Source organism: Plecotus auritus (assembly GCF_963455305.1).
Source record: "Plecotus auritus genome assembly, chromosome: 6".
Classification (NCBI taxonomy): Eukaryota; Metazoa; Chordata; class Mammalia; order Chiroptera; family Vespertilionidae; genus Plecotus; species Plecotus auritus.
Window position 1 is genome coordinate 98,326,407 of NC_137773.1, and position 24,910 is coordinate 98,351,316.

The 24,910-nt window shown below is 41.3% G+C and overlaps 1 pseudogene across 1 annotated transcript; it reads left to right on the top strand.

The window, feature by feature from the left end:
• The first annotated feature begins 2,730 nt into the window (after window positions 1–2,730).
• Window positions 2,731–23,525, top strand: LOC308251776 (keratin, type I cytoskeletal 18-like; annotated as a pseudogene). The gene is made up of 5 exons: window positions 2,731–2,756; window positions 3,231–4,438; window positions 11,456–11,494; window positions 12,483–12,543; window positions 23,422–23,525. The product of its transcript is annotated as a keratin, type I cytoskeletal 18-like (transcript).
• The last annotated feature ends 1,385 nt before the right edge of the window (window positions 23,526–24,910 follow it).

Below are 24,910 nucleotides of genomic sequence, written 5' to 3' on the forward strand. Positions count from 1 at the left end.
AAGGCCTCTACCCATCCTGTCAGGGTGTCTACCATGGTAAGCAGATACTTGGTCTTCTTGTGGGGAGGCTTATGGGTGAAGTCTACCTGCCAGTCCTGCCCTGGGAGGTGTCCCCTCATTTGATGGGTAGGAAACTTGGGGCGCATTCCTCCCTGGGGTGAGAGATAAATGAAGTACAGGTTCCTGTCCAGCTGGTCGGGAGGCAGATGTATGTGTTTTCCCACAGAGGAAGAAAAATCCCTGATCATAGAGACAAGCTTGTTTTAACTTTTAAAAGAATCTGCCAAACTGAGTTTTCCAAAGTGAGTGTCCATTTACATTTTCACTAATAGCATCTAAGGGTTCTAGTTGCTCAATGTTATTACTCTCTCAATTTCTGCTTTTTATTTGGGGTTGTTTATCATATTTACAGTTAATGTTGTTACCGATATGGATAGATTTAAGTATATCACGTTGCTAATTGTTTTTTATTTGTCCCATCTCTTATTGGTTCCCTTTTTCTCTTTTTCTGTCTTCTTTTAGATTTTTCTTTTTATTAAGTCATTGTTTTCCCTTTTCTTGTTGATTAGCTCAAACTCTTTAGTTTGTTTATTTATTTATTTATTTATTTATTTATTTATTTATTTACCAATTATGGTGTGAACCGTTAACTTATCACAGTCTTCATCCTAATGCTGCTATGTGATACAGCTTCACTTGTAGCATAGGGTCTTACCATTAGAATACTTTCATTTCTCCCCTCCGAACTTCTGTTTCATGTTGCCATCCATTTTCTCCTATATTGTTGTTACTTTTGCATTAAACAGGTGATTGTTTAAACACATTTAAGTGATAAGAAAAAAACTTAAATATTTACCATTTCCAGTGGTCTTCAGTATGTTGTGTAGGTCCATATTTCTATCTGGTACTATTTTCTTTCTACTGTAGGAACATTTAACATTTCTTTAACCTTTATTGTAGTCTGCATACGCTGGTGATGAGTTCTTTCACCTTTTGTATGTCTTAAAAAGTTTTTATAAAAATACCTTTGAAAGATATTTTTACTGGGTACGAATTCTATGACACAGTTATATTCTTTGAGTATTTCAAAGATGCTGCTCATTAGTATCTCATGCATTTTTTCAGCAAGAAATATTTTGCCATCCTTATCTTTCTTCCACTGCATGCATATATCTTCTTTCTCTAGCTGCTTTAAAAATTTCTTTCTCACTTGCTTTGAGCAACTTGATCACGATGTGCCTTGGTATAGTTTTCTTTTTGCCTGGGTTTTATAAAGTTACAGTATTCATATGATTTGAAAATATTTCCATCAGTTTTTTATTATACATATTTTCTGATCCTCAAAAGCCTTCGTCTCATTTAAAGTCTCTAATTACACATCTCACAGGACACTTCAAATTATCCCACAGCTCACTGAGGCTGTGTTTAATTTGGACACTTTTTACTTTCTTTTTAATGTTGTATAGTATGTCTTCTGGTCTACTAATCTTTTCTTCTGCAATGCCTGCTCTGCAATGCAATTAATTCAATTCAGTTTATTTTTTATCTCAAACATTACAGTTTTCATCCCTAGATGTTTATTTTTTAAGGTAACTTCCATGTTTCTATGAAACATAGTCCTATCTCTAGCTCTTAGAATAGATGGACTATAACTGTTTTAATGTCCTAGTGTACTCACTCTATCATTTGTGACATTTCTAGGTTGGTTGTGACTGATTGGGTTGTTTTTTTACTTATGGGTCACATTTTTCTGCTTATTAAATTCCTGATAATTTTTAATTGGACACGTTGTGAATTTTACCTTGTTGGGTGCTCAGAATTCTTATTCTTATAAATATTCTTTAGCTTTATCTGGCATGAAGTTTCTTGGAAACAGTTTGAGCCTTTTGGGTCTTGCTTTTAAGCTGTGTTGGCAGTGAAGTGTTTATTTCAGAGCTAATATTGTCTACTATGGAGGCAAAACCCTTTTGTGTTTTTACTTGACAAGCTATTAATTATGCAGTTTTCTAGTCTGTGAGTTTGAGACAGACAATATTTTATTTCTGTGTGAGCTATATAGGTACTATTTTCTCTATTTCTTTTAGAGGGTTCTTTTGTGAACATTTGGTAGTTCATTGCCTCGCCCCCCCCCCCACCCTCCCCCCCAACACACACACACACACTGATCCGTAGGAAAGCGAAGACTCAGGGAATCCCTCAGCAGACTCTAGAGCTCCCTTTTTGCCTCTCCCTCATATCTAGTAAGTACTCTTCTTTCAAGTTGTAGCTGCTCCCTAGATACTCAGCCTTGTTTTCCAAACTCAGACTGAGCCGCTTCTCCTCCACTGCAGCCTTAACACTCTCCCCAAACATTAACCTGGATCACTGCAGGGCTCACATCATTTGTTTCTCTTCTCTCAGGGATGATTGTCTTTGTTATCTAATGTCCATTGACTTGAAAACCATTTGTTTCATATATTTGTCTGGTTTTGTCCTTTGCTTCAGTCTCTATTATATATTACTTCACCTTATTTGGAAGTGGAAGTCTGAAGACATCCTCTTTGTAGCAAAGTCCACACTTTAAAACTCGTAAATGAATCTCTGGTAAACCAATTTCAGTTCCTTTAAGGGAGATAGATGTTCATGATTCACTATGGCCTTTCAGGGTCACTCTCTGTCTGAAGCCTGATATTTTGAATGAGGAAACTGAAATAGAGAGACTAAGTAATTGCCTAAGATTACAAGAAGGAAATGACAGGCACTAGAATCAAATCCAGGTGAGTCTTTTGCCAAAGCCCACATTCTTTACTCCATTATGCTTCTTACACCTGTAAGTGAGTTATGGACGCCATATTTGATATCAGAGACTAAGTGACTGTAGTCCAACAAAAATACCAATATTGTGAAATCCAAAGGTCAAGTGGCAAGGAGAGTCTCAATTTAGAATAGACTTGACTTCTGCAAACTAACTTCTCTCCTTCTTCCCTTCCTCTAATTCTCTCCTTTTTGTCCCTCCTACCATGTACTTTTACTGGATTTACCAGGTTCATCATCGGACAGTTGGTTGAGATTAAAGCCCTTTAATTAGTCAGAAAAGTTGTGAAGTGGTTCTGCCAGCCATTTTTTAAAAAAAAAAGTAAAAAAGAAAATAAATGAAACTGACCATTGAAACACTGCTGACAAGGTAGCTCAAAGATTACTCTTCATCTGTGGCTTGAACCTCACTTTCAGTTTCTCTCCTTCAACAATAGGAGCTTCAGCACCTGCTCCAACTTCTTCACAATCTATGGAATCTGGGCTCCGTGCAATTGCCCAGCCACCTGGCCAGCCTGCCAGCAGCACAACCAGTGTCTATGCGGATGCTGGGGTCTCAGGCTCCTGGATCTCTGTGTGTTACTCACCAGTGTGCAGGGCAACTGGGGGTCCGGCTATGGAGATGTCAAAGTATCTGGTGGGCATAAGGAGCATCCGGAGCAAGAAGAAGACTATGCAATGCCTGAATGTCTGCCTGGCCTCCTACCTGGAGAGAGTCAGGAGCCTTGAAGCTGATAATCAGAGACTGGAGAACAGAATCTTGGGACACCTGAAGAAGAGACCACAGGTCAAAGTCTAGGGGCATTATTTCAAGACCATTGAGACCCTGAAGGCTCAAATCTTTGCAAGTTCTGTGGACAATACCCGTATTGCTCTGCAGATTGCCTGTCTTGCTGCTAAAGACTTCAGAGTCAAGTATGAGATAGAGTTGGCCATGTGCCAGTGATTGGAGAGTGACTTTAATAGGCTCTGAAAGGTCACTGATGACCTCAATGTCACTCGCCTGCATCTGAGACAGAGATAGAGGGTCTCAGGAAGAAGAACCATGAGGAGAAAGTAAATGGTCTACAAAACCAGATTGCAAACTCTGGGTTGACTGTGAAATGAATGCCCCCAAATCTCAGGACCTCAGCAAGATCATGGTAGACATCATGGCCTAGTATGAACTGGCTGAGAAGAACCAAGAGGAGCTGGACAAGTAGTGGTTCCAGCATATGGAGGAGAGCACCTCAGTGGTTACCTCCCAGAATGCAGAGATAAAAGCTGTTGAGATGCACCCACAGAGCTGAGATGCAGGGTCCTGTTAGTGGAGATTGCCTTGGACTTGAGGAGGAATCTGAAGGTCAGTTTGGAGAACAGCCTGAGGAAGGTGGAGAAGCGCCTTGCCATGCAGATGGAACATCTCAATGGGATCCTGCTGCACCTGGTGTCAGTGGTGGCCTAGACCTGGGCAGAGGGGCAGCACCAGGCCCAAAGGTATGAGGCCCTGCTGAAGATCAAGGTCAAGCTAGAGGCTGAGATCACCACCTACCGCCCCCTGCTGGAGGAAGGCAAGGACTTCAAACTTGGTGATGCCCTAGACCAGCCGTGGGCAAACTACGGCCCGCGGGCCGGATCCGGCCCGTTCGGCTGTTCTATCCGGCCCGTGGAGCTGAAAGAACGGAGGGTTCTCTTGCTCTCCCCTCCGCTCCTTTACTTTGAATTTATATTAGTTCACACAAACACTCCATCCATGCTTTTTTTCCAGCCCTCTGGTCCAGTTTAAGAACCCATTGTGGCCCTCGAGTCAAAAAGTTTGCCCACCCCTGCCCTAGACAGTGGTCGGCAAACTCATTAGTCAACAGAGCCAAATATCAACAGTACAACGATTGAAATTTCTTTTGAGAGCCGAAAACTGACTTCTGTACATGGGCCACGAAGTTTCAATTGCACTGTATGTGCGCGCCCGCACATGGTATTTTGTGGAAGAGCCACACTCAAGGGTCCAGAGAGCCACGTGCGGCTCGCGAGCCGCAGTTTGCCAACCACTTCCCTAGAAAAAAACATAGGCAGTAAAATCTCAGATATTTTTCATAACAATATTTTTTCTGATATATCTCTTTGGGCAAGGGAAACATAAGAAAAAATAAACAAATGAGACCACATCAAATTAAAAAGGTTTTGCACAGCAAAGGAAAACATCAACAAAATGAAAGGACAACTCACTGAATGGGAGAACATATTTGCCAATGATACATCTGACAAAAGGTTAATATCCAAAATTTATAAAGAACTTATACAAGTCAACACCAAAAAAAAAACCCCAAACAATCCAATTAAAAAATGGGCTAAGAACATGAATAGACACTTCTCTAAAGAGGACATACAGATGACCAATAGACATATAAAAAGATTCTCAGTGTCACTAATCATCAGACAAAAGCAAATTAAAACCACAATGAGATATCACCTCACACCTGTCAGAATGGCTATCAACAAACAACAAGTGTTGGCCAGGATGTGGAGAAAATGGCACACTATGCCCCGTTAGTGGGAATACAGACTGGTGCAGCCACTGTGGGAAGCAATATAGAGTTACCTCAAAAAATTAAAAATGGAACTGCATTATGACCCAACGATTCCACTTCTGGCAGTATATTCAAAGAAGCCAGAAACACTAATTTGAAAGAATATATGTATCCCTAAGTTCCTGGCAGTGTTATTTATAACTAGAGGCCGGATGCATGAATTCGTGCACAGGTGGAGTCCCTCAGCCTCGCCAGCGATTGAGGCCGATCGGGCCTGTCACCCAGGACTGATTGGAGCAGGCTGGCCAGGGGAAGGGACTGTGGGAGGTTGGCTGTCTGGGGGGAGGGGCCGTGGGAGGTTACCTGGCCACGGGAGGTTGGCTGTGGGAGTGCACTGACCACCCAGCTGGCTGTGGGGAGGGACCATGTGAGGTTGGCTGGCCGGTCCGCCCCGATCAGGGCCATGAGGGTGGGCCATAGGAGGTTGGCTGGCCTGGGGGAGGGGCTGCGGGAGGTTGGCAGGCTGGTCCAGGGGGAGGGGCTGCGGGAGGTTGGCAGGCTGGCCTGGGGGAGGGGCTGCGGGAGGTTGGCAGGCTGGCCCGGGGGAGGGGCTGTGGGAGGTTGGCAGGCTGGCCCAGGGGGAGGGGCTGTGGGAGGTTGGCAGGCTGGCCTGGGGGAGGGGCTGCAGGAGGTTGGCAGGCTGGCCCAGGGGGAGGGGCTATGGGAGGTTGGCAGGCTGGCCCAGGGGGAGGGGCTGTGGGAGGTTGGCCAGCTGGGGGGAGGGGCTGAGGGAGGTTAGTCGGCCACAGGAGGTTGGCTGTGGCAGCGCACTGACCACCAGGGGGCAGCTCTTGCATTAAGTGTCTGCTCCCTGGTGGTCAGTGTGTGTCATAGCAACTGGTTGACTAGTCGTTCCATTGCTTGGTTGCTTAGGCTTTTATACACTGAGTGGCCAGATTATTATGATCTCTGAATGCATAATAATATGGCCACTCAGTGTATGTATGTATGTATGTGTGTGTGTGTATATATATATATATATTAGAGGCCCGGTGCATAAATTTGTGCATGGGTGGGGTCTGGCCAGCCTGGCCAGGGGGAGGGGACATGGGCGGTTGGCCGGCCTGCAGGCTGGTCGAACTCCTGGTCAAGGGGACAATTTGCATATTAGCCTTTTATTATATAGCATATACACTGAGTGGCCAGATTATTATGCGTTCAGAGATCATAATAATCTGGCCACTCAGTGTATATATAGATAGCCAAGATTTGGAAGTAGCCCAAGTGCCCATCAGTGGATGCATGGATAAAAAAGCTGTGGTACATATACACAATGGAATACCACTCAATTGTAAAAAAGAAGAAAATCTTACCTTTGTGACAGCATGGGTAGACCTGCAGAGTATTATGCTAAGTGAAATAAGCCAGTCAGAGAAAGATAAATACCATATAATTTCACTTATATGTGGAATCTAACACACAAAATAAACTAACAAACAAAATAGAAACAGTCATAGATACAGAGAACAGACTGCCAGCTGTCAAAGTGAGGGGATTTAGGGGCTGGGTGAAAAATGTGAAGACATTAAGCAAAAAAACAAAAACAAAACTCATACACAGATAACAGTATGGTGATTACCAGAGGGAAAGGGGGTGGGGAGAGGTGGGAGAGGGTTAAGGGAGGATAAATGGTGATGGAAAGAGACTTGACTTGGGTGGTGGACACAGGATACGATATACAGAGGATGTATTATAGAGTCATACCCCTGAATCTTATATAATTTTATTAAATTCAATGAGAAAGAAAATAAAAAGACAAGATGTTACCCTCAAAATGGCTCTTGTCATGTGTGAAACTGTGTAGGTTTTTTTCTTTTAACCTGTTTAAAAGAAGCCCTGTTAAAAAATGTTTCCTAATCATCTTTTAATACAGTGTCAGACCAAGACATTAATTCCAAGTGCTTTGAATGCAGTAGGCACTCAAGTATTTGTTTGCTGAGATAATACTCCCAAACTAACCTGCTCACACAAGAAAATAATCGACAGAACATTGGTGACAACTGCTAAATGTTTGTTAAGCATATATTATGTGCCAGGTCCTTGCTGTGTTCTTCCTCCCTGTGGTTTTTCTGGACCAGTCACCTAACCTGAAACCTCAAGCTCGTCATCAGCAAAAATGTTTGTGGCAGGCAGCAGGGCCATCTCACAGAGATTTCTGCCACATCACAGGGCAAGGAAGCCACAGATGTCCCCAACACTCAAGCCAGGCAGTCACCATGATTGAAGGGGCCAGACTGAAAACCAACACCAGAGTGGACAAAGAGCATCCTAGAATCCTCCTGGGGACCAGTGATGCAAAGATCTAGTCCCACTTCTCTTCATGTTGGCACTTCAGAAATTCCCAAATCTGGACACAGCACTGAGGAAGGGCATGAGCCTCCATTGATAAGATTATTGTTACAGCAGCCAAATGGGAGCTTAAAATAGAAATAATGCTCTGTTACGGAAAAGAAAAAAAAAAAGAAAAGAAAAAGACAAGCCAGACTAGGAAAAATATTTGCAAAACAAATATCTGATTAAGAACTTGTACTCAAAATGTATGAAGAACCATCACAACTTAATATTAATAAAATAAACAACCCAACATGTAAAATATTTTAAAACTTAAATGTAAATTAAAGTTTTTAAATGGGCAATTAAAACTACAAGTAGATTGAAAGTAAAATAAAGAAAAAAATATATTATGCAAATAATAATCATAAGAAAGTTGATGTGGCTACATCAGGCAAAATAGACTTTAAAACACAAAATGTTGCTAAAGTCAGAGAGGTACATTTTCTAATAATAAAATTGCCAATCTATCAGGAAAATATTACAATTATAAACATATATACAACTAATTACAGAACACCAAAATACATGAAGAAAAACTGTCTGACATGAAAACTAAACAATTAAAAAACAATAGTTGGAGATGTCTATACCCGCTTTCAATAATGAATACAAAAATGGGACAGAAGATCAAAAAGTAGACTAGACCTAACAGATATCTAGAGGATATTGCAATCAACAACAATAGGATATACATTCTTCTCAAGTGCACATGGAACATTGTCCAGGATAGAAAATATGCTAGGTCATAAGACACTTCAATAAGATTACAAGGTTATAAATGATGCAAAGCATGTTCTCCAACTACAGTAGAATGAAATAAAAAATCATGATTTTCTCTCATCCTTGTTGTTCCTATCTCTCTCTCCTCCCTTCTTCTCTGAAATTAATAAAAATATATTTAAAGAAAATCAATAGCAGGAAAAAATTGGGACACTCACAAATATGTGGAGATTAAACACCATATTCATAAATAACCAAAGGATCAATGAAGACATCAAAAGGAATTTTAGAAAATACTGTGAGATGAATGAAAATGAAGAAACAACATACCAAAACTTATGAGATGCAGCTAAGCAGGGGTTAGATGAAAATTTTTAGCTGTAAACGTCTATATTAAGTAATGGAGAGAAATGGGTAAACTGTTTTGTTTTTTTAAATTTTTTAGTTTAAATAAATAATAAAATATATGGAGTGTGAAGTAAATTAAGAGGTTGGGACCAGCTCAGGGAGGGTCTTGGAGTCAGTGCTATTAAGTTCAGGTTTTATTTTTTAGCATTGGAAAACTTTTTTTCCAATAAGTTAATTGAGGAATAGTTGACAAATAAAAAATGTATATATTTAGGGTGTACATATAATAGTTTAATATACAGGGTGGGGCAAAAGTAGGTTTATAGTTGTTCGGATGGAAAATAGTACAATAAGTAATAAGTAATAATACAAGAATAAGCTGTGTTTTGTGTACTCACAACTGTAAACCTACTTTTGCCCCATTCTGTATGTAATCATTGTGAAACTAATTTAGGGGAGAAGTGATTTATTTATTTCAGAAATAAGACTACATGAAAGAAAGTGTGGAGACAGAAGAGATGCTGAAAGAGCATTTGGGAAGCAATCGCAAAGTATGAGAGTTGAGGGTGAGAGACCGCCTTAGAGAACAGGGAAGTAAAAATTACACCAAGTTCTTTCCCCTGGGGGAGTAGCAGGGTGGTGGGTGTTACCAGTGACTCAGGCAGGAAACATCTTAGAAGGACTTGACTTAGTGGGTGAGAACTGAAACCATCTGTGTCCACATGACTTAGATAAGTCTGTAGACCACCTATGTCAGCATGACATAGTTCTTTGCTCCTGAAGAACTTCCAGAGAGAGATAAAACTATAAAACAAAAAATAATTCCAATTGTTTTGGGGAATGCCTACAGATAAATTTATTGAAGATAAGAGTCTGTTCACTCAAGCAAACAGACTACTTACCAAACAAAAATCTGCTTATCAAGACTTTATCAAGAAAGTCTTGTGAAATATGAGGCTAGTTAATTCATGAGGTAACTCACCTTAGAAAGGTCTAGAATCCCCAAATCCAGGACTTAGTTTCTTATTTGACTTAGTAGCACTGCATGCCATTTCTGAACACTGATCACTAAAACTTCTTTTTAAATCTGAAAGACACTATTAAGTGATAAGGAATTAAAAGTGTGGCTAGCAAAGCAACTTTTATTGCACCTTCTCAGCCTTTAGTTAAAAGAAATAGCTATTTGTCATGGGGATGTAGAGTACAGCACAGGGAATATTGTCAACAATATTGTAATAACTGTATGGCATCAGATGGATACTAGACTGATTGGATAACCACTTCATAAATTATATAAATGTCTAATCACTGTGTTATACACCTGAAATTAATATGATATTACACATTGACTATAATTTAAAAATAAATTATAAAAAGAAATAGCTATTTGTATTTCTGTCTGACATGCACATCAAGCTTTATTCATTCAATTGTTTATTCAGTCATTAGTTAACAGGTATTTCAGTGCCTACTATGAACAAAGCCCTATGCTAGGTGCTGGGGTTGATGTAATGGCAGTGGTGCCAAGGATGGCAAGGATTACAGTGTTTAACAAGAGTGCCAGCCTTGTATGGGGATTAGGGAAGACTTCCCCGAGGAAAGCTGATTTAAACTGAGTCTTGAGAGATAAATAGAAGTAATTCAGGCGAAAAGTAGACTAAGAAAAGGCAAGAGAGCATCTAGGTAGTGGGCACAGCATGTTCAAAGGTCTAAGACACAAAGGAGTTGGGAGAATGAAGAACAAAGAGAAAGCCATTGTTCCGGGAACCCAAGAAGCTCAGAAGAGAGTGGTGCACACAGCAGGGCCAAAGCCATGCAAGAACGTGGGTACCATGAAGACTTTATCCAAAGATCAATGGAAGCCCTGGCCGGTTTGGCTCAGTGGATAGAGTGTTGGCCTGTGGACTGAGGGGTCCTGGGTTCGATTCCAGTCAAGGGCATGTACCTTGGTTGCAGGCACAGCCCCAGTGGGAGGTGTGCAGGAGGCAGCTGATTGATGTTTCTCTCTCATTGATGTTTCTCTCTATCCCTCTCCCTTCCTCTCTGTAAAAAATCAATAAAATATATTAAAAAATAAAATAAAATATATTTTAAAAAAAAGATCAATGGAAGCCACTAAATAGTTTTGCAAATGTCCAACAGTAAGGGATTTCCCCCCAAATCTGCAGTCTTGGAAACTTGTGGAGAGTGGAGGGAGCTAGAGGAGGTAAATGGAAAGAACTGAAAAAAAAAAAAATCAACTTTGGATTTTGTTCTTTCTTCTCAGAAATCGACACCTTGTCCATAATTAGCAGAGAGCACTTTATTAGTCTCAAGATCACGGAAAACAAATAATTACTCAAAAGTTATTTGCTTACTCCATATCTGACTTTTCTTAGGGGCAAAGTGGCCCCGGCACGCTTAATTCTGAGCTTGATTTTCTTCTGAATTGACAACACTGAGCCCCTGTTAACTGTCTTCACTTTTGGAAAACAGCGATGAGGCCTGGCAAAGGATATGCTAGCTGCCACAGTGGAAAGTGAAGTGAAAGAGGTTAAAAACACTCATATTTCTTTTCTCTTAAAATTGGAGTCTGCAAGTAGTGCACAGAGGAGGAACATACATTAGCAAATATGATATCTGCTCCTTTTTGAAGGCGAGGCTGCATTGAATTGAGGTAAAATTGACCTAAGTGTTTGTGTTCTTATTATTAGGTCTCCAGAATGTACTGGAAAGAGTTTGTAGATGAACAGGTAAATGCCATGACTTCCTTTTACTTCTGGACAAAAGAGTATATGTTCAGTGAGAATATGGCTAATAAACAGATTAAATATCTTGAAATGGCACCTCTCTCTCTCTTCCTGTATTTGTTAACAATGCTATAAAAAAAAAAAGAGTATTTTTTCAGTAACTTGAATACCCAAAACATTATTCCCAAACACAAAATTCTATTTGGCCGGCTAGTCAATTCCAGATTTCAAACCTCCCCTCAGTATGAATGTTGTTTTCTCAGCTTTTCCAGCCAAACGAATCCCATCCAGCATGTAAGACCTTACTTAGGCACATCTCCTTTCTCAGGCTGAGGCCAAATTCTTGCTTTTTCTAAACTCAGATAGATGCTATTGTTCCATCACTCATTTGGCCCTTAGCATAACTGCTTTGTATTGTTTCATAACATTTGCTTGGGCATCTTGTTTGCTCAGACAACAATGCTAAGGGAGAGCGAGGTCTGACACTTCCTGGGAATCCCCCTCATATTGAATTACAGGTGTTCAAAAAAAAAAAAAAATACAAGTTGCTTAATTGATGCAAATGTAAATGAAGTTGCTTCAGGTTTATTCAGCTATTTCTTTTCAGATCAAAAAAAGTATGCTCATTTTCATAAGTAATGTCACACAAACTAAAAAAGATTCTGGAGGCTTTAGCTATAAATAAGTGATAAAGATTTATTCAAGGATCTTAGGGTTTGCAAACAGGAAACACAGCTAGGCAAAAACCCAGAAGTGTTTTCCAAAAAAGAAAGAAAAGAGTTATTATAGTAAAAAGTGCCTTTTTTTTTCTTTCTTGACATTTCTATAAAATTTTTTTTAAGCAATAGCAAATATATTTGTTTCAAGTTCTTTTTTTCAAAGTGTTATTTGGATAGTTAGAAGGAAATTGAAAAGTGCTATAGCCACCTAAGACCAAATTATCCAAGTGCATTATTATCTAAACTGTTACACCAGTAATGTTGGCTGACAGACTATTGAAATCTCTTTCCTTGATCACATCTACTCCTTAAATGGATTGATAGACTCGAAAGGTAAGTTTTTAAAAAATGGCGATAAGCTGGAAATATAGGGGGATGCACGTTGTGAAGTGTACGATTGTCTGACCACTATGCTGTACACCTGAAACTAGTATAAAACAATATTTAATGTAAATTGTAATGAAAAAATAAAATTAAAAAGTAAAAGGAAAGAAACATTGATAGGTTCCCTCCCATATGCGTCCCAACTGGAGATTAAACCCACAATCTAGGTATGTGCCATGACCAGGAATCGAACCTACAACGTTTTGTTGTACAGAATGATGCTCTAACTAACTGAGCCACCTGGTCATGGCATGGCTCACTTTATATACTTTCTGCCCAACTCTAGAATAAGCCATTTTCCTGGGAAACCTCATTTCTGTTTTTGGAGGATGGTATTTAGAAACCAAAATATGGGTGCTGGTTGTACTCTTTGAAATTAGAATGATTTAAAGATATTTAACATAAAATGTGTCAAAATATTATATATTTCTATCATACATATTATGTATGTATATTTTATATCTCTATTTACCTAAGTAGTTATCATTTCTGGTGTTTTTCATTTGTTTGTGAAGATCCAGGTTTCTATCTAGTGTCATTTTCCTTTTGCCTGAAGGGTTTCCTTTAACATTTCTTTTTTATTTTTAAAAATTTTTATTTTTATTGATTTCAGAGAGGAAGGGAGAGGGAGAGAGAATCATTGATTGGGTGCCTCCTGCATGCCCCCTACTGGGGATCGAGCCCACAACCCAGGCATGTTCCCTTGACCAGAACTGAACCCCGGACCCTTCAGTTCCCTAAGCCAAACTGGCCAGGGCTCCTTTAACATTTCTTGATGTGCTGATGTGATAATAAATTCTTTTTGCATATATAAGTCAGAAAATGTTCTTATTTCAGCTTTGTTTTTGAAAGATATTTTCATAGTGTAAGTAATTCTAGTTTGACAGATATTTCCTTTCATTACTTTAAAGATATTGTTTCATTGTTTTTTTTTTTACATTGTTTCTAACAATAAATCTATTGTCATCATTATATTTGTTCCTCCATATGCAATGTATGTTTCAGCATTGGTTTTGAGGGATTGGATTATGATGGACCTTGATGGAGTCTTCTTCATATTTCTTGTGCTTGGGATTTGTGAGTTTATTATATTCATCAAATTTGGTCAAACATTAGTCATTATTTTCTGTCCCCCTTTTGCTCTCTCTTTTTTTAGAATTCTAATTACACAGTTTGGATTTGTCCTACAAGTCCCTAATATGCTGTTCAGTTTTTCCCCCAGTATTTTTCCTCTGTTATTTTGGGTAGTTTCTAATGTCTTCAAATTCACTCATCTTTTCTTCTGCAATGTCTGATTGTAGTTCATCTCATCCAGTGTTTTTTAATCTCATATAGTAGAGTTTTTATTTCTTTAAGTTCAACTTGAGTTTTTTCTAAATATGCTATGTCTCCATTTAACATGTTAAATATTTCCTCTAGCTTCTTGAACATATGAAATAAAGTTATAATAATGATTTTAATATCTTTATTTTTAATTCTATAATCTCTGTCATTTCTGGTTCCCTTCTGTGTTCTGTGGAGGACACAACGTAAGAATGAAAAGGTCTGGCGAACACTGTAGATTTACTCATGTTTTCTGAGTCAACACTGGTCTAGTGCAAGTTTCCAGCCCACTGCTCTCTGGTATATAAAGATGCCTCACATGCATCTTGATATTTCATGCCCACACCTGGAATTTCTCCAAGAAGCCTTGGTTTCTTTCAGTGAGAAATAATATTTCAAGACAACAATATGGGTGCTAATTGTTACTGAGTCGTCACTATTTCTAGATTTGTTACATTGGTTGCTGCATTGTAAATTACCCCAAAATCTAATGGCATGAAGCAACAATAATCTTCTATTTTCTTACACTTCTGTAATTTGAGTCAGGCTTGTGTGGACTATGAATGTCTGTTCCACATGGTGTCAGCTGGACCATCCCACCAGGGCTGAATGGATGACAAGTTGGTGCTGTCATCTGGTAGCTCAGCTGGGGCTTCAGCCAAGGTCTTGGCTTTCTCCCTGCACGGCTTCTCCACAGGGTAAAATAGAGTTGCTCACACAGAGTGGCAGCTGGGTTCTAACAGGAAGTACCCTAAGAGTGCTAGTCTCACTGTACAAGTACTTATTAGGCCTCTGCTTGCACGTCATTCGCTCATGTTTTATTGAAGGTCACAGTGCCTAGCCCAGAGTCGGTGTGGGAGGGAGCAAAGGCAGGGAGGTGTTTATTGGGAGCCACAACAGCAGTGATATAACCATGAAGCTTTTCCACTAAACAGGACTTGTGTTCCTTTTAGTTATTTATTTTAAAAGATGTTTCTTGTTTTTCTATTTTTTCTTTGAATTCTAGCCACATTATTTCTGAGTTTTCCAATTCTATTTATTGTTGTTTTCTCATGTCTTTTATCATCTTCTTGATGACTTTTAATTAGTTTAAAAATAGATTCGTTTTGATCTGTTTTACTGGCACTGCCTGGGGTGCTTTTGCTGTTTGTAAGAAAGCTATGCATTTTCTCATGCTCTTTTATTCTTACAATAATGTTGCATAAAATTTAACTTTGAAGTTGTTCTTTTGCCATTTTTCATGTGAAATTAGTTTTTGTGGTTTACATGAGATTAGTTTTCTTTTAGAGAAAAAACACTTAAAAGGAGGCTAAATTCACAGAGCTTCTTCTTCTTTTTTAAATATATTTTATTGATATTTTACAGAGAGGAAGGGAGAAGGATAGAGAGTTAGAAACATTGCCGAAACCGGTTTGGCTCAGTGGATAGAGCGTCAGCCTGCGGACTGAAGGGTCCCAGGTTCGATTCCGGTCAAGGGCATGTACCTTGGTTGCAGGCACATCCCCAGTAGGGGGTGTGCAGGAGGCAGCTGATTACGATGTTTCTAACTCTCTATCCCTCTCCCTTCCTCTCTGTAAAATATCAATAAAGTATATTTAAAAAAAAAAGAAAATTCATTACAGGTTTTAAAAATGCTCACTAACACAAAATCTAGAAAATACTACTAATTAACTGCTTGATATGCCTCTCTCTCTCACTCTCGAGATCTCTCTTCTCTTCTCTTTAAAAAAAGAAAAAAATTAAGAGAGTTAGAAACATTGATGAGAGAGAAACATCAATCAGCTGCCTCCTGCACACCTCCTACTGGGGATGGGCCCACAACCAAGGTACGTGCCCTTGACTGGAATCGAACCTGGGACCTTTCAGTCCGCAGGCTGATGCTTTATCCACTGAGCCAAACTGGTTTCAGCCACAGAGCTTCTTTTTCTGTTGTTTGCATAGTTTAAAAGCATTTGGGACAACACCAAATGCTGGCAAGGATGTAGAGAAACTACATCACTGATACACTGCTGGTGGGAATATAAAATGGTACAGCCCATCTGGATAATAGTGTGGCAGTTCCTTAACTAACTAAACATCCTATATAATAAAAGGCCAATATACAAATTGACCAAATAGCAGAACGACCGGTCGCTATGATGTGCACTGACCACGAGGGGGCAGACGCTCGGCACAGGAGCTGACTCCTGGTGGTCAGTGCACCAGAAGCTGGGCTCATGGCTGGCGAGCACAGCAGCTGTGGCGAGAGCCTCTCCCGCCTCCGCAGCAGTGCTAAGGATGTCTGACTGCCGGCTTAGGCCCACTCCCCACCATCAGGTGGACACCCCTGAGGGCTCCCGGACTGTGAGAGGGCACAGGCCGGGCTGAGGGACAACCCCTCCCCCCCCCCCGCCCTGAATGCATGAATTTAATGCACTGGGCCTCTACTGCAACTATAATACAATCCAGGAATTACACTCTGGGGATTTTGTCTCAGAAAACTAAAGACAAAATCCTACACATAAATGTTTATAGCATCTTTATTTGTAATAACTGTAAACAGCCCAGATATCCTTAAACAGGTAAGTGGTTAAACAAAATATAGTATCCATACCATGAAATACTACTCAGTAATAAAAAGGAAGGCTCTTTTAACACACATTACAACAGAAATTACGCTGAGTGAAAAAATCCAATCATAAAAAGTGACTGTATGATTCCATTTATATAAAGATTTCATTTATATAATGATCTTTGTAGAGAGTGCCTGGGAAGGCACATGGGCATTTCTTTAAATTGTCAGCTGAACCCAAGGTGACAGGCAAAGCCACGCCCTGGGAATACACTTTGCCAAAAAGGCAAGGGTGTTATCAGCTTGACCTTCATTTCAGCCCAGGTGTTGGGTAGTGGGTTTTGATATGTAAATCCAGTCAAGCACCAGGAATGCTCAGGCCTACTCAAGAATGCAAATAATCTCCTTTGTCTTGACTTTTGGTGAAACTTCCTGGTATGTGGGGGTATAAAATAAACATGCTGTATTGGCTCTGGGTCACTGTCTCTCCAGCAGAAGAGGGCAGCGGTCCCACCCGGTTCCCAGCTTTTTCCTTCCATGTTGTGTCTTGTCTCTATCTTTCTTTCATTTCTCAATCCCCAGCTCCTCTACTCAGGAACTGGACCCGCTCTCTAGCCGTGCTGTACGTGGAAAAGAGAGAAATATTTTTACATCAATCTTAACATGGTCACATCAGAGAGATGAAAAGCAGATCTGTGGTTGCAAGGAGGGTGGAAGGTGTAGAGAGAGGGGAGGTAGGCAGATGTGGTTATAAAAAGGCAACTTGAAAGATCCTTGTGGTTTGGAAACTGTTCAGTAGCATTGAGTGGGATGGTAGATACATTAACCTACACATATGATAAAATTATGAAGAACTAAATATGCACACAAATGCATAGAAGTGAAACGGAGAAAATCTAAATTAGATTGGTAGATTGTATCGCCTAAAACATCTTGGTTCTGATATTATATTTGTGCAACATGTTACTATTGGAGGAAACTAAGTAAAGTATGCAAAGGATTCCTCTGCATTATTTTTTAAAATTGCATGTGAATCTACAATGATCTCAATAACATTTTCAATTTAAAAATCACACAAAATTGGGCTGTTTATTTCCAAGATTTTCTGGGTCTGTTTTTCTTCCCCACTTTTACTTGGATGTTCTCTTTTTCTTATATATTTCCTATTATATTTAATTCAGCAGTTTTCCCTCATTGTGTTCCTATTTTGGAAGATAGCCTTACTTATCTGTTTCAAAAATTCATGGGACTAGGCTGCTCCAGCCTTGAAGACCTTACCATGGACTTCTTACCCTTACTTCTATCGAAAAGGGCAACGCCTCTGCCTGGTTTAGCTGTTCTTCTCAAATCCACCAGCATCACTTGCCAGTGAATAGTGTTGGTTATTGTAGGGTCTTCCTATTCCAAGGCTCTTGAGTTTCCCCATTGCTTTCTCTGATTTTTTTTTTTTTTTTTTTTTTTGGTACACAGGTACCAATGCCATGTTGTATGAGCTTTGGTAGTATGCCCCTATTCACTTGCTTTTGAGGGGTTCAGGTAGAATACCTCTTCACATACTTTTGTTGCAAATATTGTCCATGGACTTTTGGCTTTGCTATCTATTTGCTCTATTTTTCGTTGGTATTCTGCAATATCCGAAACATATGTTTTCATCACTGCTGCCATTGTCCTAGAATCCCTGAAGACACTTCTGCTTCTTGTTTTCAAATGTGTGGATATACTATCTTCCTTGATTAAATTCCACACCACTGAATGACTTTGTTCATATCCTAGCGCTAAAGAACATACATGTACAAGGAATATTCAAAATATTTCCTGTATTTTCTAATGCAGAGCTGCCTTTCTGCCATTAAGTTTATGTTGTAAGGCTAATTGCTCTCAGGGAGGAAGGTGAATACTGCTGGGGGTGGGGGCGCACAACAAGTAACTTTCCCCTCTCCTTCTTAGTTCTGTCTGGGCCAGTAATCACATTAACATGAGACAGATTAACAGGAGAAAATGTCCAAAATTTATTAGCAGTGTACATTCCGTGGTGCCATGAGAGATCCAAACACACATTAGGCAGTTGAGGCTTAGATGCAATTCTGGAGCTAAGGAGAAGGGGGGTATGGTTAGGGACTTCAAAGGGAAATTCACATGGAGATAGAAAAGCAAATGTTTGCTAAATACATGTTTGCTGGGCCACCTTTAACAATGGGATGCGGAGAGGACTTTGAACAATGGGCCTCGCAAGGTTCCTCTCTATCAGTAGTTTATATTAAATGATAGTTATCTGCGATGCTATCTCCCTTCCTGGAGCAAGTCCTCTATTGAAATACCTTGTAGGCAGTTAGGAGGAAGGTCAAAGAGTTTTCCCGAGTCCTTTGTTTCTTAAAAATAACCAGGTTAAGCCCAGCTGGTGTGGCTCCGTGGTTGAGAGTCAACCTATGAACCAGGAGGTCACAGTCTGATTCCCAGTCAGGGCACATGCCTGGGTTGTGGGCTTGATCCCACCCAGTAGGGGGCATGCAGGAGTCAGCCAATTGATGATTCTCTCTCATCATTGATGTTTCTATCTGTCTCTCCCTCTCCCCTCTTCTCTAAAATCAGTAAAAATATATTTAAAAAAATAACCAGCTTAAAATAATCAATGTCCCAAAAGGCACATTTTGGGGTGGCAAACTCTGCTTCCCTTTACTGCTTATAATGAAGCACACAGGTGAAAAAGAGGCAGGTTAGAAAGCAGAATTGAAATCTCTTTTAAAGGGAAAAGATAAATAATTGAAAGTGACCCTGCCCCTTTGGACTGGGCTTTGCTCTGGGATGGTGGTTGGGACACAAGAACTTCAGAATGATGTCCACATTGGTTGAGACGGAAGTCAAAAACAAGGGAACTTGTGTCCCAATTCCTGTTAGGAATTCTGTGAGATGACCATGTAGGCTGTTCTTGTATCAACATAAGATGTCTAATACAGAATAGTGTTGGTAAGGAAAACTTTTCCACTATACTCTTAGATTTCATAGCAGGGGGCTGGTGAATTAAATTAACAAGAGGTGATTAATGGGACAAATGGCACACAATTTTTTAAATTAATATTGATGTGTATGGGAGTTTACAAAAAGAAGTCAAACCCAAAGAAGCAATTACTAGACTGGGGGTCTAATACCCTTTTGACAAGGTAAAAAGAGTTTGGGCTTCAAGGGATGATACATTGTAGGAAAGTGGCTAGAAAATATGTAGAGTAACTAATGGAAGATAAGGGCTATTTTAGCAAGACCTGTTCATGTTATCTTGCTATCAATTCTCCATCTTTGATGATAAGTTGCCCCTCTCTCCCTGGCATGGGGAAGCTGGGCATGTTCCTCAAAGAGAAATATATACTGTTACCGAACTGAATGAGGCTCTGCCCACCTGATGAGCAGCAAAGTCAGGCACTGAACATCAAGATTTGCAATGGAGAAATGAAAGCCATCTATTTTTCAGGGTGCCAAGAAGGAGAATGATTCTCTCTCTTCTCTCTCATCATTGATGTCTCTCTCTCTCTCTTTCTCTTTCTCTCTCTCTCTCTCTCCCTTCATCTCTGAAATCAATACAAATATTTTAAGATAATAAAATGGAAAACTATCACTTAAAACCTGGAGTCTCCAATGGCTTTTAATTGAGGGTTTTTAGGGCAAAGATTGAGGGTTAGGGGTTAGGGAGAAAGGCTGGCATGTGGAAGTGCTGGCAGGGTTGGTTTTGATTGGAAAGCTTTGGAACTTGGCCGTGTATGGTAAGAGGTGACAAGGGACTTCAGCACCGGATCTTCCTGCACAGTGGACCCGTCACTCCTGAAAGAGTTCTGGAGTTCAAGTCCCGGTCATGTCCTGGTCTTTCAGTTCCATGAGTTGGGTAAAACTTTGCTTCCTCAAGCAGCTGGAAGTCAAAGTTCTCTCCTCTGTGTGTGCTTTGGCTGCATAACTTGCAGTTTTGGTCTGTTGACTCTGAAAGGCAACTCAGTATCTTGTTAGAAACTAGATAGGACCATTTGGGGTTGGGCCTGCGGTTACATACTTTTTAGGTGGGTCAGGGGAGAGCAGAGAATTTTTCCTGCATCTATTGCTTTCAGCACAAAATAATCCTTATGCCAAAGTGGCACATTTTGGGGTGGCATATTCTGATCTCCAATAGACATAGTGGTGTGGTCTCTGGTCGCAGAAAAGGCCCACACTAGACAAAGCTGAGACCCAGAGGACAGGCCACAGCTGGGAGAGCTGAGGTGAGGCTGAGCCCACAGGTAGAGCTAATAGAAAAAAAAAGCCTCAGAGAAACGAAAGGCTTTTGTTAACTAACCTTGGAGACTGACTACTAACAGAATTTGCCCCCTGGTCTGGTGTTAAACCTCTGTCCAGCCAGATTAACAGGAAATACTCCCTGCCGTATTAGTGGAGGCTGTCTCACTCAGCCAAGCCTCGTAAGGGACTGAGATGTTAGGAATATAAGAGACAGCAACAGATTGCTAGTCCAGAGGCCAGTTAAAAGCCAGATTTTTTTTTTTTTTTAACCCAAGACAGCAAAGGGTGGAAACCTCCAGTAAGGTCAGAGGCTATCAGAATCTCTCATGTGGAGTTAAAGGCTCCACACCTAGACAATTGTGTTGCTGCTGATGGCCACTTTGGGAAGAGTCTTCGGCTCCGGGGTGGGAGGAGACTTCGGGCAGAGGAGCCAATCCCCCAGCCGTCTTAGGCAGAATGGGCCATGGGATGCCATGACGGACAAGGGGTCACAGGTCATTCCGGTTTTTGGTCTGTGACAGCGGAGCTAGGGAGCATAGAAGACATTCATGCCTCCCTCAGCTATCAAATCTCCCTCTCAAGAGGATGAAAGGTTTTTCTCTCTTATGAGGATGAAGGTTTTTCTCCCTGAAGGCAATAGGCAATGCAAGTCTCAATTCACAGTGCCTCAAGGGACTCTTTTAAAGTACATACTCTGGCCCAGCTGGGGGTGCTCAGTGGTTGAGTGTCGACCTATGAACTAAGAAGGTCACTGGTTCGATTCCTGGTCAGGGCACATGCCTGGATTGTGGGCTCAATCCCCAGTAAGGGGCATGCAGGAGGCAGACAATTGATGTTTCTCTCTATCCTTCTCCCTTCTCCTCTAATATAAATAAAAACATATTCAAAAATAAAGTACATACCCTGGCAAGGAATTTAACCCTGGGAAAGAACTATCTGTTTCTAAAGTGCCAATTCCTGGTCTCCAAGAACTGTTATCTGAGCCATCTGTTGGAATGCATATTCTGAAAAATAGATCTTATCTGAGCCTAAGCTACCTGAGCCAATGAGTTCAACTTAGTTCACTTCTGACTGAATTATCAATGGGTTTTGCTGTATACTTGTCTCATGGAAGTTTGTCTCTTAAAGTATAAGTGTATTTGCCAGTAAAGAGCCTATGTTTCTAAAAGTTATGGAGTGTGTTTGCCAATCTTGGGAAGTGCTAATTGCTTACTTTTAGCTTTTTCTCCCTACATTGTCCCTCCAAAATTTGTCAGTTCTTAGTAAACAAGTCAATGGCAATATGTTTCTTTGCATACATTTAGTAAGACTAGTCTTCACTTGTGGTCTTATTAATTAAGACTTTGACTGGAATGCCATGTCTAAGAAAGACATGCCTGGATTCTGGATGTCACCAGAAAGCCTTAAGGAATTAAGATTGACATCCAAAGCCAATCAAAGTCCACTGCAGATATGCTCTAATACTTCGCTTGGTCACATGATTCATAGCAGTCTTCCCAGGTAAAGAGCAAGGTTGCTTTCCTGAAAGATGGCAAAGAAGGAACCTCAAGACATCCTGAGGACCTCAAAGACTTAAGAAATAGACCAGTACCTACAGGTATTACAGGCAATGCCTGATGGTAACTGTGGCTTGGCTTCTTTCCCCTGAGGGGCTCACCAGAGCTCAATCTGAAGATTCCTTGTGAAAATTCCAGCAAAGCAAATTTGAAAAAGCCTGTGTGACCTATTTGATTACATTTTATTCTTGTTATGTTTATGCACATAATCAGGCAAATTCAAACTGGACTTAATGCAATCTCTTTGAAAATAAGGGTAATTTTAGGGAGAAAAATTGTGTTTCGATGAAAATCACAATGCCCAATTGTGGATCTTGGATTCCAGTACAGTTAACTGTCTTCAAAGTTTTGTTTTTAAGACTATGTCTGTGTATGCCCTACAGACTTCTGCCCCAGATGACATCACCAGAGATGTTCTGACTGCAGACACAGAGGGTCTGTAAGACTATCAGTTCACCGGACCCATCAGATTGTCACTGCTTGCTTTCATTCCAGCAAAAGCCTGGAAGTCTTCTCAGCTGGTTTATGATTTGCTGTGCGCATTAACCTTTGTGTTTTATGTTCTTCCTTCTGTTTTCATAGACTATATGCCTATGTCCTTATTTACCTGATTGTGTGTTCACACAGTATAGACCTCATTTTTGAGTTAAGCATGGTGAACAGGGCTTCAGTCAGGTGTGACACACTTGCCTCCAGGGTAGCCATTCCCCAACCTAATCTATCCTATATAATAAAAGACTAATATGCTAAATGTCCCACCGTTATTCGACTGTTCGACCAGTTGCTATGATGCACACTGACCACCAGGGGGCAGACGCTCCCACCGGTAGGTTAGCTTGCTGCTGGGGTCTGGCCAATCAGGACTGGGTGAGATGGGCCGGACACACCCTGGAGCCCTTCCACGGACCCTCCTCAACCCTGATCGTGCTCCAGTGGGGTCCCTTGGCCTGGCCTGTGCCCTCTCACAATCTGGGACCCCACTGGTGCACGAATCTGTGCACCGGGCCTCTAGTAACACTATAAAGTTAGTCTTTCCCTTTATCACATGGGTTTTTAACCTCTCAGTAGAACTTTGGTTGCTATAAGTCTCCTCACTTTTGAATTATGCCTTTTTTACCTTCTTATTAAGTTTGTCATTTCTAGAATATAAGAGGGATGCCAGCTTGCATCCTCTGGACATTGTCTATGCCACCTCCCAAGGACACCAGATTGACCTGGACATTGCAAAATCCCTCTTCCCTGCATGAATACTCTCTTCTCTTTTGCTCCTTCCTCTCTGAGCCTTGGGATAGGCAGGACTATGCCCCTCTGATAGCATGAAGCAGTTATAAGAAGATGGAGATCTTCATCCATTTACCCTTTGTAAGAATAAAAGAGGCTCATATTTCTCTTAAGGGGGGATTGATACTGTTGTAATTAGCTATTATTAATAACTAGAGGCCTGGTGCACAAAATTCGTGCACTCGGGGGGGGGGGCGGTGGTGGTTCCCTCAGTCCGGATTATGAGAGGGCACAGGCCAGGCCAAGGGACCCCACCCTTGCACGATTGGGGGTTGGCCTGCTGGGGAGAAACTGCGGGAGGGCTCCAGGGCGTGTCCAGCCCTTCTTGCTCAGTCCCAATGGGCCAGACCCCAGCAGCAAGCTAACCTACTGGTCGGAGTGTCTGCCCCCTGGTGGTCAGTGCCCATCATAGCGAGCGATTGAGTGGCCTTAGCATATTATGCTTTGACTAAAGGCCCAGTGCATGAAAACTCATGCACTGGAGGGGGGTCCCTCAGCCCGGCCTGCCCCCTCTCACAGTCCAGGAGCCCTCAGGGGCAGGAGGCCACACGGCAATCAGGGGAAGGCGATGGCCCCATCACACCTCTGCTGCTGCCACTGCCAGCAGTGCAAGCCTCGGCTGGCCCTGGTTACCTGAGCATTGGGCAGCCCTGTGTGGCTGGGCAGCCGACATCTGAGGCTTGCCTGTGCCTTGGGCCGGCTGTGGGTGGCTGGGGGGCTGAGGGGACTGGGCACCGCCATCTTGTGGCTGTGGGCGCTGCCATCTTTGTGAGGGCATGATGGTCAATTAGCATATTCCCTCTTTATTAGATAGGATTGTTTGAATGGCTGACCAGACAACCAGACACTTAGCATATTAGGCTTTTGTTATATAGGATAGGAAAGGAGCAAAGGAAAGGCCAGACTCTGTAAGCATGGCTATCTGGGCAGCTTCACCAGAAAAGCTGCAATTTTACACTACCCAGGGAACCACTGCCCATTCCCCACTCAGATCACTGGGGAAAGAGGTCCAAGAAGGGGGAGATGGGCACATGTGTGGTAAAGTCAGGGTGGTATAGAGATGGTGCCTATCAGTCTAACCAAGAACAAAGATCAATGGCTAGAGCAGATGGAGTCAGTGCAAGCCTATGAAGATCTGGGAATACATAGTCCCAGACAAAGGAATTCTCTCTCTTTTGGCTCTCTTGCTCCTCTGGTTTTGCTCCTGTTTCCTTGCATTCGCCTCTGTTCCTAGAAGCTGCATGGCCCAGGGCCATGCAGACCCCACACACAATGTTCTGATGGACTACAGCTGGGAACACAAGCTAAGCTAGCCTGATGCTGGATTAGACTATACAAATATGGAATGGAA